Source organism: Phyllostomus hastatus, unplaced genomic scaffold (assembly GCF_019186645.2).
Source record: "Phyllostomus hastatus isolate PE091 unplaced genomic scaffold, TTU_PhHast_1.1 phas_scaffold_1674, whole genome shotgun sequence".
NCBI classification, from domain to species: Eukaryota; Metazoa; Chordata; class Mammalia; order Chiroptera; family Phyllostomidae; genus Phyllostomus; species Phyllostomus hastatus.
In genome coordinates this window covers 2,854,573-2,872,521 of record NW_025334011.1, presented here as the reverse complement: position 1 = coordinate 2,872,521, position 17,949 = coordinate 2,854,573, and the positions used below count along the sequence as shown (strand labels likewise).

The window sequence follows — 17,949 nt, the reverse complement described above, 5'->3', positions numbered from 1 at the left end:
ATGGCTCCCAATCTCTTCCTGCTGAGCCACAGTGAGGGAAAGTGTGATTCTCCTCACATCGTGAGTGAGGAAAAGCAGAGAGCAGAGCTGGAGGGAAGTGCTACCTTCAAGATAATCAAGTCTTTCACATCACTTGGATTAACTATCTGGTGGTCTGTCTCCCTCCCTTCATCATCTCAGCCTGTATGAACTCAATTCCAGAAGGGGAAAGGAATGAATTTTAAAAGTTTATCCTGTTGCTGATGAATTTTGTTGCAGACAAATTGATTCTGAGGGATCTAAATGTATGCAGCAGAGAAAGTTGTTCAGGCAGATTAAAGCATGGGCCTAAAACGACAGAGTGAGGTGGATAGTTCAGCTCTCCATGACTGCTTAGAGAGAGCAGAATCAACCTCTTTGTCTGGACCACCAGAACTCCAGAGTTCCTTGTCCAAAGCCAAACAGCTTGGGAAGTCTCCTGCAAAATTCTATGGTTAATAGCTGACTCTGTGCATGCATTAACCTTATACACACAGAATTCTGTGGCCCTCACCCTTGGCAGAACCTTCACAGGACTGTCTCCCCTACAGTCACCTCCCCCTCACTATGATTTTCTTTATTCTCTCTATTTTAAAAAAATTGTGAGATAGGTCACACTTACAGAATAAGTGATAAAGAATGAATACCTATATTTTAAAATATTATAAAATTCACATATGTGTATTCACCACACAGGTCAGGAAATAATATATTACCAAAACCTTCTTCCCACTCCCAGTCCCTCTCTGCTTCTCTGGTAACCACTTTCGGGGTTTTTTGTTTTGCTTTGTTTTGTTTTTGGCCTTTTTTTTGGTAATCCTTCCCTTGCCATTCCTTTGTTCCTTTATACCTTCACCACTTCCGTGTGCATTTCTAAACCACACACTCATTTGGCCTGCTTCCTTACTTCATGTAGAAGGAATCATTATGTTTGCATATTTGGTATCTCAGTTCTTTTGTCCCACAATATGTTCGTGTGATTCATCCATGATATCCTGTGCAGCTAGAGCTGGTTTGTTTTCTTTGCCATTAGTAGTTAAGAGAAGAGACTCTAGAGCCAGACAGCACAGATTTCAGTCCCAGCTCTATTCATATTCCGGTCCTTGGCATTGTGCAAATTATTTCATCTTTCTGTGCTTTTGTTTTAATTTACTTGGAATTGACTTGGGGTTACAGTGTGGGTGAGGTGTCCATCATAGTTGGACCTTCCTGGGAAACAGTCTCTGAGATGGTGGTTTGCATGCATGCGATTTATTGGCAAATGCTCTCAGAAACAATGCCCAGAAGGCAGTGGGGGAAGCAAGACTGGAATTTGAACCTGAACTTGAACCATGGAGCAGATGCAGCAGAGGACTCAGAAGATCCCGTAAGGAACTGTGAAGCTGGGATGGCTTTTCTGTGATGTTTCATACTGATAGATTTGTACCACAATATCAACCAGTCTTTGGAGGCGGACTACTCTCAGGGAGGGGGCAAAGCCTTGAGCAATTCATCTCTCTTAGGCCTAGAGAAGTTACTGAGAAGGGATTCTACTGTGAGCTGTCAGCTCCAATATTCCTGGCAGTGGGGGAATTAGAGAGACATCCTGAAGGGGATATCTGGGCAGGCAACACAACACCCAATAAAAGGTCCACTTTAATTTTTCTGTACAGTAGTTAATGTCCTAGCACCTTTCTGTACTGATATGCAATTCTACCTCTTTTATATTAAGTGTTCATGTAGGAGCCTATTTCTGTTTCTGTGGTCAATTATCTAATTATAATAGTTGATACCAATGCATTTATAGATAATTGACCAATGGAATGGGAAGAGATGATGAGCTATTAGATATCACAAGTTTCTAGGTCATTCTTGGCCGTTCAACAATTTCTGTTTTCTCTTTCTTATTCACCAAGGATACATAGCTTACTGCTCACCCTTCAAGATTAAGTGAAATGTGATTTCACCTCAGGAGCTTTCATTTACCTAAAGTCCTTCTTTTTTGTGTGATTCTTCAGAATATCAAGAGCTATCTCATCTGCTGTGTAGATTCAAGTCTTAACTCAAGTCCTATTGCTGTGTGATCTTAGACTAGCTATTTAATCTCTATATACTTCAGTTCCCTCATAATTTCCTCTAAGCCTTCGATGTAAAATGTATATTATATTACCACTTGGCTTTTATAATATAGGTAATAAATTATTTTTATTTTCCATTCTAGATGTTGAGTTTCTTCAGTGCAGGGATCATGGACATTTATCTCTATATCCCTCTCTCCTTGCACATAGCTTCACCATATGGATGTGACAAAAATTCAACACAGCATAGTGGTATGGCTCATAATCTGGACTCCAAGTAGCACATTGATTTACCAGAAATAACAATCAGAGACATTTATACATAAGTGTCTTGCTTCTGGCACTAAAGCATCAACTCTGGAGTTTAGTTTAAAATCATAATACTCTCAATTCTTTTCTTAACTCAAAACTCCACATTTCACCAACTCTTTTTCCCCCCTATAAGGGACTCCCACTCACTATCATCACTGCTGTACCCGAAACCTCATGCTTCCCTGTAGACTGGGGGAAACTGTTAAACTGAAGAATATGGAGAACAAGGAGGAGAAGAAAAGGGAGGAAAAGAAAATACAAAATACAGCAATATGTTTATATACCCTTCCCCATGAAACAATTTGTTAAGATGTTAAACAGGGTATCATTTTAATATTCTAATATTTTATCTTTGGACTGGTTTCTAAATATCCAAGTGACCCCATGGAGAAAAATATGAATAAGTGCCAGAAGTAGGATTAACTATCTAGAAGGTGCACCACATAGGAAAATGAATGAGTATGCCAAAGTCCAACATTCTCCTTTACCCTGAAAGCTCAGGAAATATTTTGACACTTTAGAAATATCTACCTGATTCCTGCTTTCAGGTATTGTGCATTGAAAATATTGAGGTCCACTTTTTAAGATATTTCTGGATTTCTCTTTTGCTTTTGAATTTTTCTTTGAACAAACAGAAAGCTCAAACTCTGACTTGTTTCAAAAATGGATGTGTATAAACTATACTGTCTATGGTAGTCACAAAATAAACATTTGATGAATGACTCCATAGTGTGGTTTTAATCACCAAAGATACCAAATGGCAGGGTCATTCTAGATTTAACTCAACAAAAGAACTTGTTAGGAAACGGGACCTTCACCTGCTGTCCACTGCCCTTGTTTATGTTGGATGTTCAGAGAGTCATGGTATTGTCATCGGCCCTCTTCTACTCTGCACACATGTACTGAAGATGCTTTTATCATTTATTATGACTTCATCTTCTCAAGTGATAATAATAATAGGCTCAGGAGAAAATAAATTTATAAGAGTAAAGATAGAACAGAGTTCCTTGTTATTTACAGTAATTCTTTTGGGAAAGTGGACATGAAATTAAGCTGGCAGAGATGCATTCCAGAGGCTTACTCCTTGCCTCAGCTGTGGAAGGAGGACACGGAGGACGAGCTCACCGGGCTATCCCCAAGGCAGCTCATGGGGCTCAAAAAAGAGGAGAGTGGAAGAAACTCAAGGGGCACAGAGCTGTTTGGGTCTATTCATAAAGACCAAAATGTCCTCTCTTTGTTATAAGGTTTATGTTGTGAGCTGGATAAATTAAGAGCTTTGTCTTTCCCAGAACGATCTTTGTGTTCCTTCAAAATATCATTACACTGAGTTCACACCACACCTCAGGGAAACAGAAATGTGTTTCCGCCTTTGGGGCCTAACCTGCTGGGCAGCTGTTGTTTCGGTGATCTATGACACTGCTCAGAACCTCAGGAATGTTAGTAGGTCAGTGGGGCATTAGGAAAGTAGGCTGTACTGGCTGCAAGAACAGGCCTGTGGAGTTGGCTGTTTTCCTCCAGGCACAAGTGAAAGAGTGCATTGTTAGCCCTGATGTAGGCAGCTTTACTGAACACATATTTTATTTCACAGAACACGTATAAGCAATCAGAAGAAAAATTCCATAACCCTCCACCACCACACCTACCGACATGCCTAGATCTGAATGCACATGCCTTTTCTTCTGTTACAATAAATCAACTGCCTGGGCCCTATCAAGGCCAATCCCTCTACCTTTGTATGAGAGCCCTTTCACTTTCAGCTACTCAAGGTCATCACTCCAGTGACCGGCCTTCCCAGTTCTGTTTCACCAACTTTTCTTTCCTCTCTTGAGCTCCACTGTCCAATTCAGCAACCACCAACACATATATCTGTTTAAATTAACCACAATCCAATCAAATTTAAAATGCAATTCCCCAATCACACTGGCCACACTTCCAGTGTTCAATAGCCACATGTGACTAGTAGTCACAGTATCAGATAGCACAGATGTGAATAATAGAACATTTCTACCCATTGAGAGTTCTATTGGACCTCGCTGTTCTGGAAGATTATTCCCATCTACTTTTAACATTCTGTAATCCTGTATCTTAAAAAAATGTAATTAAAGAACTGCCTGGTCTCCCTTTCTCCCCTGGGTACTACTCCACTCCTCTATTACCACTTAGGTCACGACTCTTCAAAAGAGAATCTGCCCTGGCCGTCTTGCTTCTCTTTTGAACTCACCGAATTAAGGCTTCCATCCTCACTGTTCCCTATACAATTTTTTGTGAAAGTCACCAAAGACATGTTGCTAATTTCAATTGTCTGTATCAGTCTTAATCATCCAGAAACCATGAACACAGCTGATCTGGAGGCATATTTCTCCACTTAAATTCCAGGATAGCCCTCTGTCTTTATTCCCTTTCTACTTGTCTGCTACCCTTCTCAATCTCCACACATAGATCCACTTCATTGGCTTAGGACTCCATCTGATTTCTCCTTTCTCCCTGCATCCACTCCCTTAATAATCTCAAGCAATCTCATTGTTTTGAGTATCTTCTTTATATTGATAAATCAAAACTGTACATCTCTAGTCCAAGCCTCTTTCTAAACTCCATCCTCCCTATCTGTTTCTTGCAGTCACTATACACATGCCTAAAAAGCATCTCAGTGTGGAATGCCAAAACTCACTCTCCTGTTTTCCCTCTTAAACACAGCATGGCTTCTCACTAAGCCTTCCCATTTCAGTAAATGGGAAGTCCATTCCCAAATAGTCCATTCTTCAGATGACTCAAGCAAAGTCTTGATTTTAGTAATGACTCTTCCCTTTCTCCTACTCCCCCATCCCATTCATCAGCAGCTCCTGTCTACTCTCTATTTTAAGTACGTATATCTAATATGCAGCCACTTCCCAGTTCCCCTTCTGCTACCACTAAAGTCCAGGCCACCATCACCCTTCATCTAAAGAATTTCTACAGCTTTCTAATAGATTGATCTACCTACTTTTTCTCTTGCACCCCTACATTCTATATTTGATTGGAACATATTCCTTCTGAGTGAATGAAAAGAAGAAAGGCTCTTGTTAAAACAAGTCTTGTCATGTTACTGCCCAGGTCACTATCTCCAGGGGCTTCACACTGCACTAAGATGGAAGTTACTGATAAGTCTTCTCAGAGGCTCCCCAGTCCCTCCACGGTCTCCTCTCTCTGACCTCATCTTCTGCTGCTTTCTCCATTCAGCCTGTGTGTCCTATTGCAGTTTTCTCTGGCTGACCTTCCTACAGCTCCTCACACTTTCTCAGCATCCCCATCAGAGTCTTCCTGCTTTGCATCCCCTTCCTTGCTTCCTTCTGTTCTCTGCACAAACACCCCTTTTCAAGGGAGTGTCCTGACTACACTATAAAAAAAATAATAATTGAACAACAATAAAAAATGAAAAAAAAAAACAAAAATAGAAATCTCCTAGCACTCTCTAGTCCTCTTACCTCCCCAGGGTATTTGAATTACCAAGTTGCTCAGTCTGCCAACAACACTTTTTTTTTCCAAAATAAACCATAAAACCATCAAGAATAAATAAACATTTTACAAGGAAACAACAAACAGAGCTTCAAAGAAGTATACTTTCTAACTTTGTCCTCCTCTTATCACCCACAGATCAGCCTGGTCTATTATTACTTACCCAAATATTGTTTTTTCTCTAGTGCTCACACTTGGACTCCTGGGCTTTCATTTCTCTGTGATGCTTGTCTGGGGTGGCTTCTGAACTCCTCACTTCTCTCAACTGTAAACTTAACCCATTATAAATAGGCATAGTGTCTGTCTGCTTCACTTTGTCTTCTAGTGTATGTATGCTTGGGCATTTTATATAAAACACATATCATTTACTTATAAATACATTTCCCTCTATTAATGCCCTCTATCATGGACAGAGTATTATACTGAGAGATTCACTAAATTATGTGTACAAAGAAATTCTAATGCTTTTCTGTTTCATTTTTGGACATTAGGAATGGTATAAAATCTTTATTATAATAAGGAATTTAGAGTTTTATGATTGTAGACAATTGATTGAAACTACCTTCCCCCTATACCAGGAGCAGATGAGGACACAGAGGCAGAGACTCTCAAAGACCATGACAGCGGCAGCAGAGGGAGGGCCGACACTGGAACCGTGTGCAGTGACTTTCATTTACTCCCCCTTTTCTACAGATGATTGCTTCCACATGGCTCAAATTTACAAGCAGTTAATAGAAATACTTGTTAAATGATCCTTCTCACCTAATCACATTTCTTTTAAAGGGAAATTTTATCCTTAATTGGGTTCTCTAAAATTATGTCAATGAAATTTTAATTCTGATTGAATTGCCTAAAATCACTTTAATTCGTCGTTTTACAGAAGCCTATAATTTAAGACCTTTATAAAAAGTAAATTATACCAGCCCATGAACATAAACTTCCCACACAACCAACAATGCAGAGTTATATTGTGCTACTGGTTTTAAGTGTCCTCTTTCTGTTGACTGTTCACTGAAGTCACCCCACTGACTCTCGAGTTTCAGTGTGAATTGTACACAAATGCTTATACTGTGAAAATGTCTTTAATTCCCACAGCATAACTCAGTGCTGTAGACATGGATTCAACTCTGCACAGAGATCTGCAATATAGTATTTTTTCGAATTTACCATGTAAATATGACAGCATCCACCAGACAGAAGTTTCAAACTAAGCCTCAGATTGTGGGTTAAAATGTATTGTTTGTTAAAATAGTGTTGGCTGAGGCCCTGCAATGTGTGCAATAGGTGAGTCAGCTTCAAAATAGTTTGAAACAAGAATTTATCTTAGGTGTGATATGACTTCCACTTCCTGTAAATCTGTAATTTTATTTACTTATCCTCAAGCGGATTGCGTGCTGTCCACAAATGTGAGTGTTTTCCCACATATATTGTCAGCAATACTTAAGTGTTAAACATGAGTCACATACTCTTTATAAAGCTATTAGAGATGTGCCTGGTCTCATGGCAACACTCATCTGCTTATTAAGCAAACATTTTTGAGCACTTTCTGTGGACTAGTTGCCGGGCACGTGGAGAAAAACAATGATGATCTTTGGCCTAGCCTTCATGGAGCCCCCTGCTTCTGAAGAAGAGAAAGCTGTGTCCTTCCTCTGGGTCCCTCCATGTGATGGTGCAGCACAAGGCTTCCCACAGCACATGTTGATAGGATTGAGCAAAAGAAGAGCAAGCAGAGTTCAAAAGAAAATCGCCAACGTGCTGTTGATAGCAGGACCCAGCAGGCCCAGCCCAGGACAGAGCCTGAGACCCTCAACTCGTTTTTTCTATTCTCTCTTTCAGTTTCTCAGAATTTTTACAAATAATGCCTTGCATAGGTAGTAAGAGATTCTACCTCTCTCTCTGGGAGACATCAAAAGAGGCAAGGAAATGTTCTAATTTTAGGCCATTAACACCCTAGTTTGAACCAAGTCAGAAACACTACTATCCAAATAAAACTGTAATGTACAAGAATAATTTAGTCACCTGTCCATACTGTTTACCACTGAAAGACACTGGTCTAGCAGTGTGTTTCTTTTCTGCCTAAGGACTATTGATGATAACAGTACACAAATCAGCCAATCTGAAACATCAGGATCTGTCTTGAAAGTCATCTCTGCTTCATCCATAATGTTCTGCTCCCACCTCATTAATTTCTTTCAAACAAAGTGCTGGCAGCCACTTTGCTCCTTACATCCTGCTGGGGATCAGTCCTGGGAGATGAGCTCAGAAGGCCATATTTTTACTTGTCCATATTTTACTTCCTATGAATTTTCTAAATTGTCTTCCAAAGGCATTTGGAGATCAGGACACATCCATACCACGCTAGCCCTTCGCTCTGGACTTTGGGTGCAGCAAGCCCATCTCTGACATTCTTCCATGGTCCTTCCATTTCTAACCTTTTTTTGTGAAAACAGTCTGTGCCCAAACCTGGTGACTTCATTTGAGGTCCTCACCACCCATACAGTGGACGTATAACTGCTCTTGGCATTAAAGAAACACTTCCAGCACTCTCTGAACAGTCACATTGATTTAAATAGGTAGGATAGGCCTGCAGAGAGATCTAGCACTTCTCTTTTTCTTCTTTCTTTCCATGTCCTCCCTCTGCCCACCACTACTTGATCCCACCACCTTGTCCCTGAACACCTTTCTTTGCTTGGCTTCCCTGACATTACACCGTTCTGGTTCTGCTATTTTCCGTGAGGCTGTGCTGCATCAAATTATTTTGCAGTGACGTTTTTCTTCCATGTTCTAAAATATAGCTGTTTCTCTCTCCAGTCCTTTTCTTTTTCTGTTAGAATTCCCTTTATACAACTAGCCATCTATTTACTAATAACTCCCATTCTATATATTTTTTTTAATTTTAAATCCTTACCTGATGCTATGTTTATTGGTTTTGGAGAGAGAAAGGGGGAGAGAGAGAGAAACATCAATTCAAGAGAGGAACATTGATTGGTCACCTCCTATATGTGCCCCAACAAGGGGTTGAACCCACAACCCAGGCATGTGCCCTGACCAGGAATAAAACCCTGAGCCCTTTGGTGTATGGGATGACACTGCAACCAGCCAAGCCACCTGGCCAGATCCCAACCTCTATTTTCAACATAGACCTCTGTCTTGAATCAAAGAACTAACCGTGTATCTACTATGTCCTGGACACATTCATTAGATGACCTGTGCTTCATCCCAACCAAGTAAACCCTTCTTGACCCAGATCTCCCCTTCTCTTGTTTGTGAATGGAGCTCCTTAGTTGTCCAAGCAACTGGAAGCTCTCCTTGATTTGTCCCTCTCTCTTAATCCTCCAAATCCTATTAATAACCAAATGTCTTCTCCACTGACATTTCACTAGTCCACATACCCATTATCTCTTGCCTGCATTACTTGAAAATCTCATTTCTTGCCTCAAGTCATGCTCCACTCTGGTGTCCTTTCTTTGTCCTGCAGGCAGAAATTATCTAAAACACAAAGCTGATCATGTTATTTCTTACCTGAGCATTCCCTGATGGCTTTTTCATTGCCCTTAAGATAAAGACAAAATTTACTTTGGGGATTATAAGGCCTTCCATTAACAAGCCTCTACTGAGTTCTCCACAGTCTTTTCCCACACTGCCTGCTAATAGTCCAATATCCAATCATATTGAACTTCCTTTGGCTGCTAAAAGTGACATTTTGCCAATCAATTTAGACTTCTGTACCAGCGTGTTCTTCATCCTGGGGTGCCCTCCCCTCACCCACAGGGAAAAACTTTATGCATAAATGTTTACATTGCATAGGTCTCAGTTCTTGCATTACAGGTAGTTTACATATCTTTTTTTTGCTATTACATTTTTTTAATGTTAGACAATAAGCACGTATTAATTTTATAATTTAAAACCCAATAAATAACATATACATACTTTGTGACTCAGTAATTCTGCCCCAAATAAATATGAAACAAAAACACAAATAAATCTTTTTCACCAAAACTCTAATTATTTGTGAGAGAATTTTTGCTCCTTCAAATTAATTAAAAGCAAATATATTAGAGCTTTTTAAAATAACAATTGTTACCAGGTGAAGGGTACAATGGACCTCTCTGTACTATCTTGGTAATTTCCTATTGATCTATTTCAAAATAAAACCTTTAAAAATGTAATAGTCTTTAACATAACTATTATTTAGTAACTTTAAAAAACAGTCCTATAAAAATTAAAATTTAGTTGGCTACCGAGTGAAAGATAATAAATCATTGATAAGATCTAACCTCAGTGTTACTTTATGGTTTAAGACATTCTTTTAAATGAATCATTCAAATTACTTGTATTTATTGAAATATAAATATCAGAGAAGTAAATGTGGAATTAGGATATTCTTTCCTGGTTCCTAGAACTCAGTGAACCCAGAAGTTCATAGATTAGGAAGCCTTAATGTGACAACTAGAATGACATATATTTCAAGAAAAGTATGGATTTTCAAAGACAAACGAGGATTGCAAAAGAAAGAGGGTAGAAGCCTATTGTTGTTTTCCTTTCCCTGGAAAGTACCTCATATCAACCCCCAGAGCTGTGGTCTGGAGGAGGCAGGGGAGAAGGAAAGGGAGTAAACCTCTTATGAGCACGAGATAGAGCCATGGCCAGACTTCCTGGCGTGTGGTCAACAACAACTCCACAGTGAGCACTCTGTCCTCCGTGTTCTGTGCCCCTGCCCACTCATGTCCCCTTCATGCCCAGCTCTCCCCACCCACCCATGCAATCTGCCCATCAGTCATGAGAATAAAACCGCTAAAAGTGTATGATATACTGTATAAATAAAAAATACCATTAGCAATGATGGTCCTCTTGGAAGTGTTAGAGATTTACCCAGGATCTTATGACCAAAAAAGAGCTCTTGATACCCCCTCCACAAACCAGCTGATTCCTAACCCTTCTTTAATTTGGTAAACTCACCTAGTAGCTCAATTAAAAGTTAAGAATTTATCCTTGATATCTCTCTTCCCCTGCCAGTCTATTTAATCCATCAGTAAATCTTCTTACTTTTATATTCTAATTGCACCTCAAACCTGTCTGCATTTCTCCATCTTCACTGTTACTACCTTGGTCCACACATCATCATCTCTCACCTGGATACAGCAGCCAGGGTGACCATTTAAAAAATAAATCAAATCACATTACTGCTCTGCTTAAAAACTTCCGATGACTTCCCACTGAATAAAGCACTGACTCATTGTATCTCCTCAGGGTTCTCAAACTCTGGACCATCTCTGCCTTTCAGGTGGCACTCACTCTGCCCCAGCTATCCATGCCTTCTTCTGATCCTCAAACCTGACAAATTCAGCTCTATCTTAGGGTCTTGTGCTCTTCCTGAAAAGCTCTGTCCTCAGAGTTGTTCATTGCTTCAAGTTACAGTTCAAATATTATCACCACCTAACAGAGGCCTTTTCTGAGCTTCCAAACTAAAAAACAAACTAAGTATTTCACACTGAAATAATTTCAGTGTAATTACTGTGCTCATTTCTTCAGTGTCTATTATTTTACCTCTTCCAAATTCCACGTAAGCTTCAGGTGGGCAAAGATCACTATTATTTGGGGAACCGAAAACAGTGTGACACATAGTAGGCTCTTTACAAGAATATGTTGATCATTTTTTGCCCATTGTTTCACTCTCTTGTGTTTCAACAGGATGACTAAAATGTAAGGCAAAAGAAAATGAGGAGGAAGAGGAAGAAGGGTGAGGAAAGAGATCAAGATATAACCTCAAGGGAAATAAAACAGTTCTTCCAGATTCAATATTCAACATGAAATGAAAAGCAAAAAAAGAATGTACTGCCGAATGAGATCTATACAGATTGTGTAGGCAGAGTTCAATGCAGCTGTCTATTGATTTTGGTTAGTATGACTATTATGAAAACACTTTGTTTGCTTTTATTACAATGAACATTATTTTCCCCTGTGGACTTTGGGTGTAGCAATAAATGTGTTTGCAAAGGTATTTATACTTGATCAAGAAAAAATGAAATCAAAACATTACTCACTCTGTAACTATTGCCACACTGCCCAATTTCTCCCAGTTGCCGTAAGTCTCTTTCCACTTGAAGTATCAAAACTTCTTTTTATTTTAAAAGAGAATGAAAGAAGGAGAGGTGGAGATTTCGATAATCACCCACTGAACATTGCATATAAAGCAGTGAAAATACCTTATATATATTTGTGGCCAAAACACCAAGACTCACCTAAGGACTAAGAGATTTCTCATTTTTGTTCTTAATGTTATATGCATTTTATGAGTCACATATCATAAAAGTTACTCTTTATAAGACCTCACTGAAAGCGATGTCAAAACTTTCTTTTTCTTTTTGTTTTTTTTTTTGAGAATAGAGGTTTCTGTTTACCTAAGATGTGTCCTTTTGTCTATAGATAAACAATTGACTGACATGAATAGCATGTTTTTTGTCTCATTAGCCAAGGCAAGTAAGAGAATAGAACTCTATCCAAAATCATTGTCTGGAACTAGCAGGAAAGAAGTTGGTTACTGGACTTGAACTATCAATTAGTGTCATTTATGATTCCACAGGGCTATGATCAACTGTTGGAAAGCTCCAATTAGATTGTTCTTAAGCTGGCAAAGCTACTAGAGTTCTATTTGATGGCAAAACAAATTCAGTCTAAAAAGCGACCTGAATAGTAACTATTGTGAGAAAGAAAAGGAGTCATCTTGTTTGTCTGAAATAACTACCTGTTTGGAACCCTTCTGTCTCTTCCTCCAACCAGCCTCAGCCTTGGGATAAGTTATGGCTCACAAGTCTAGTAAGAGCCTATCTGTTGCCTCTAGAATTCCAGATTTTTTGACAGTGTATTTTATTTCTATATTTGCTGCTTGAGAAAAGGGAAGATGCCTCTGAAATGTGAAGACATAACAGACAACCATGAAGGGCAGAACGTTGCAATGGGAAAAAAACCCAACCTAAGAATCAGGATCCTGGGACTTCCGGCAAGATGGAGGAATAGGTGGATGCACCGTACCTCCATGCACAACCAAGATTAGAACAACAACAATTTAGAGCTAGAATAACACCCAGAACTGATAGAGGAGTTATCTGAATGGAAGTCGGACAGCCAAGAAGTTGAAGTATACCCGTACATCCAGACTGGTAGGAGGGGCGGAGAAGACGAGCCGGGCGGGCGTGGGTGGGCAGTGCGCGGAGGTCAGGGAGAACTTGGCATGAACTCAGCATGTAAGCCATCTGGGGTGCGCAAGATTGCACTGGTGGACCCTGAGTATGCAAGCAGTGGCTGGCGGACCCAGTGAGGCTGCGATTGTGGACCAGGGCAGAGCTCGCAACTCAGGATCCCAGAGAAGGGACTGAGGTCCCAGGAGAATGGAAGTACCACCATTGTTCCCTCCAGTCCCCGCTCCCGCCCCCACATATAACGTCACAATCTAGCGACTGGGGTGCCCAGCCCCAGTGAACACCTAAGGCTCTGCCCCTCACCATAACAAGAGCGACTAGACCGAAAAAAAAAAAGAAAAAACAAGGAGAGACAGGGAGAGACATGTTTCCAACAGAAGAACAGATCAGTCCCCCAGGACTCATCCTTTTGAGCAAACAAGCAATAGCCAATCTATCAGATGCACAGTTCTAAACACTGGTGATCAGAAAGCTCACGTAATTGGTTGATTTTGGGCGCAAATTAGATGAAAAAATGCAGATTACCATAAAAGAGATGCAGGAAGATACACAGAGGAGAGCCAATAGTGAAGGGAAGGAAACTGGGTCTCAAAATAATAGAGTGGACCAGAAGGAAGATAGAAACAACCAAGCAGGAAAGAATGGAGAAATAAGAATTCAAAAAAATAGGAGAAGCTTAGGAACCTCCAGGGCATCTTTAAATGTTCCAACATCTGAATTATAGGGGTACCAAAAGGGGAAGAGGAAAAGCAACAGATTGAGCACGTATTTGAACAAATAATAAAGGGGAACTTCCCCAATCTGGGAAAGGAAATAGTCTTCCAAGAAATCCAGGAAGCTCAGAGAGCCCCAAAGAAGTTGGACCCAAGGAGGAACACACCAAGGCACATCATAATTACATTAGCCAAGGTAAAAATGAAGGAGAGAATCCTAGAGGCAGCAAGAGATAAGGGGACAGTAAACTACAAAGGAGTTCCCATCAGACTGTCAGCTGATTTCTCAAAAGAGACCTTACAGGCAAGAAGGGGCTGGAAAGAAATATTCCAAGTCATGAAAGACAAGGACCTACATCCCAGATTGCTCTATCCAGCAAAGCTCTCATTTGGAATGGAAGGGCAGATAAAGTGCTTCTCAGATAAGGTCAAGTTAAAGGAGTTCATCATCACCAAGCCCTTATTTTATGAAATGCTAAAGGGACTTATCTAAGAAAAGAAGATAAAGAAAAAACATGTATAGTAAAAGGACAACAAACTCACAATTATTAACAACCACACCTAAAGCAAAACCAAAAGAAACTAAGCAAACAACTAGAACAGGAACAGAACCACAGAAATGGAGGTCACATGGAGGGTTAGCAACAGTGGGGTGGGAGGAGGAGAGAGGGGAAAAAGGTACAGAGAATAAGTAGCATAGAATGTAGGTTGAAAATAGATAGGGGGAGGGTAAAAATAGTACGGGAAATGTAGAAGCTAAAGAACTCATAAGTATGCTACATGGACATGAACTAAAGGGGGGAATGTGGGTGGGAGAGGGTGTACAGGGTGGAGGGGAGTGAAGGGGGAAAATGGGACAACTGTAATAGCATAATCAATAAAATATATTTAAAAAAAAGAATCAGGATCCTGTCCACTAACTCTGTATGACTTCTCTGGGACTTTTACTCTAGAATGTAAAATAAACACAGAGATATGTTGGGTTCCATTAAACTCTAAAATGGTGTGTCACTGCAGTAGACTTTTCCTTAGGCAGTAAATGATTAAGATTACATCTCCACTGAGTTGTCAGAAGAATGAAGACATTATATAATTAAAGAAAATCGCATTTATGCAGTCTTGTCCTGCAAGGATGCTTCTGAGCTCTGCACCACTCCTTGCTTCTTCTCTGGGTAGGGGTGGGGGTGGGGTGGGGGCAGGAAGCCAAAGGAAGATGAGCCTGATGCTGCTGCTGCTTTTGCAACTCACCTTAGAAACGATCTCATCCAGCACCTTAGCATTGCAGACAATAAGGGGCAAGTTGCCAAGAAGACAAGAGCTTTCACAATTTGGAGAAAACCTTCAGAAGAATTTAATGGATATCTTTTCAAAGCCCAATGTGCTATGGGTGATCTTGTCAATGGACCATATATGCCCAGGTCCCTGTCACTTGGATTGGGACGGCATAATGACTTCAGTGGACATTTTGGAGCACTTTGAAGGGGATTGCTGTGGAATGTGTTACACTTCTGTTGATCAGCTTTGGGATACCATTTCCCCGAGACAGTTTGTTGATTTCTCTTGCACTGTGGACTATCAAGGAGGGTTTTTATCCAGTGGGATAAGTCTTGACTTGAGTGGAAAGAGACCAGAATTTGTTCATAGGTCCAACCATCCCACTGGTTGATTTTTGTGTTCCACTGGAAGAGTGTTTGACAGGCTACATTCAGATGGCTCTGCACGGGACATTTCCTCAGTCTGCAGTAGATACAGCCATGGCAAGCACCTGCATCAGCTTCTACGGTGACTTATGAAAAGCCTTATGAAAGGCAAAACACGTTGCATCTTGTAGTTCCATGGTTCCCTCAGGCAACTCTTTCTCTCAGCTCCACGGCCCATAAAAATCAGCACCCTTTCCTCTCTTCTTCAGAATCTGTAGAAAAACTTGAGATGTGTTTGGTTTATTTCATTGCTAAACTAAATAGCTGTCTAAGAGAGGGCATTTTCATTTTCTTAAATAGTTCCTTGCACATTGTTTGGCTGGTATAGCAGTGTGTCTAGGAGCAGAGAGTATAACAGAAATCCAAGAAGTAGGCACCGGTTCCCCGACCCACGCTCTTAAGAAATTGAATAGTGCCTCAGTATGAAGTTTTTGGCTGCTTAGAAATTAGAAAAAGGGCAGGCTTCATGCTTTTGGCTTAAAATCATCTATTTTAGAGCTTTATGAACATTTTTGTAAAAGTTTTAATTTTTTGAAAGTTAAGTATTAGTACCTTACTTTTGCCATTCTCTATGAGTTCTCCAATATCTTGAACTAAAGAAAAACTCTTCTCTATATTTTATAAAAATGAACTTCATTGTCAATTGGCTGGCACTACTTTAAGAGTTGAAAAGATCAGAAATAAGAAAAAGGTAGAAGAAAAGGGTGTTATAGTAACTATAGTTTCAAATCAAATGTAATTCAGTTTTGATACCTGAAAGATAGCATTATTTTGTGGGTATCTTTAAAAATATAGTTGCATCTTTACATACATTTATTTTTGGAGTCTTAAAACATTTATGTGTGAATAAAACAGTACAACTGCCAGACATGTGCTGGGGACACCACATTGACCAGACAGTAGTCTGGGTTGTGTGACGTGGCTGGTGGTTCCCGTAGTTAGCAACAGGGGATCATCTCTCCAGAAGGTCAAATTCAGTGAATGCTGAATATGCATTTCAGTTTTGAAAGTATCTCAGCTCATAAAGTATTACTAATTACTTCATAAACATTCACAATTGCAGTGTGAATTTTTCTTGGAGCTATAACAAATACATTCAGAGATTGATCCAAATGCCTAAATGAGTCATTTTATAACTAGAATGGACCATAAAAGGCCCCTTGGTTCTCTGGCTGTCTTCAATGAACATTCTTAAATGAATTCAGCATTCCAAATGACTCTTTGGCTTTCCCCCTAGTTTACTTCTAAAATGAGGGATTGAGGCATCTCAATGTGTCCAGGCAAATTTCTGTGTGTATGTATGTTTGTGTACATGTACACATCTTGAAGTCTATTTCATTGTTTAATGTGAGTTCTTTCTGTGTTATGATCACTGTTTTATTTCTTTTCTCCGCCCCCCACCCCGCCCCGGTTCATAGGGAGTAAAGTAAGATCTGGAAATGCAGGCCACAAAAAGCATGTGAGCATACTGTGGTTCCAGTGTATGAAGGTGTGATCTGTGCTTTACTTTGCTGTTTTCCTGAGTGTAAATGGAGCACAAGTCATTGTTCCTCACACCCAATTTGATAAAGTGGAAAAAGTAAAAAAAAAAACCTTTATTTACAAAATCTTCCCTGAAGAAACTGTTGTTTACTGTTGTTCACCAAGGAGGACTTCAACACAAAGAGCAGTAAATGTCACAAGTTTCCGAAATGATTTGTTTCCAGTTCAACAGTACCGGTGTTTACTAAGATTCTAATTTTTAGAGAGTATTAACTTGACCTTGGATAACAATGTTCCTCAGCATTGAAGATGTGCACCTGGTGGATTTTTTTTCATAAGTAAGAATAGGTTTCGCTCCTTTTTTAGCAACACACATTAAGTTTTGTGGGGGGGGGGAGGGGAAGAGGGTATTATTAACTAAACTTTCCAAATAGTAATGTTTGTGTCAAGACCTTTATATATTTATCAAATCCTTACTATTTTTAAATGCTTAGTTGTGAAAAAAAGCTTTGGAGAACCAGAGCTGTAGAGAGAGAGAGAGACCCTTTGCACTCCAGTTCAGTCGACTGAAAGAAAACTAATGTAGAGAATGAGCATCTACGAGGAGGCTGCAGCCAGTGACAACGAGGAGGCTTCAAAATGGCCAGAGCCTCAAGAACACATTCAAGTCTGAAATCTGGGGTGGCACAGAGAGCTCCTGGCAATCCAGTGGGTGAATGAGGCAGCGTGATGCTTGCAAATGAACATACTTGGATTTACACTCATAAATTACACTCATAAACTCTTCCTTCTCTTTTTTTCTTTTTTAATTCCTCCCATGAGGGTGATTTACACCTACTACCTGGGTGAAGAGTTTTGCTGTGTTTTCTACCCATTGCTGGCCAGCCCCACAGTACTGCCCCCAGGTACTTAAGTAGAAATGAGAGCCCAACTCTATATTACCAGGTCATTAATCAACAGAATAACTGAACGGCCT

General features: G+C 39.9%; 1 pseudogene; it reads left to right on the top strand.

The window, feature by feature from the left end:
- Positions 1–1,294: 1,294 nt before the first annotated feature.
- LOC123831056 lies at positions 1,295–15,596 on the top strand (annotated as a pseudogene).
- Positions 15,597–17,949: the final 2,353 nt, after the last annotated feature.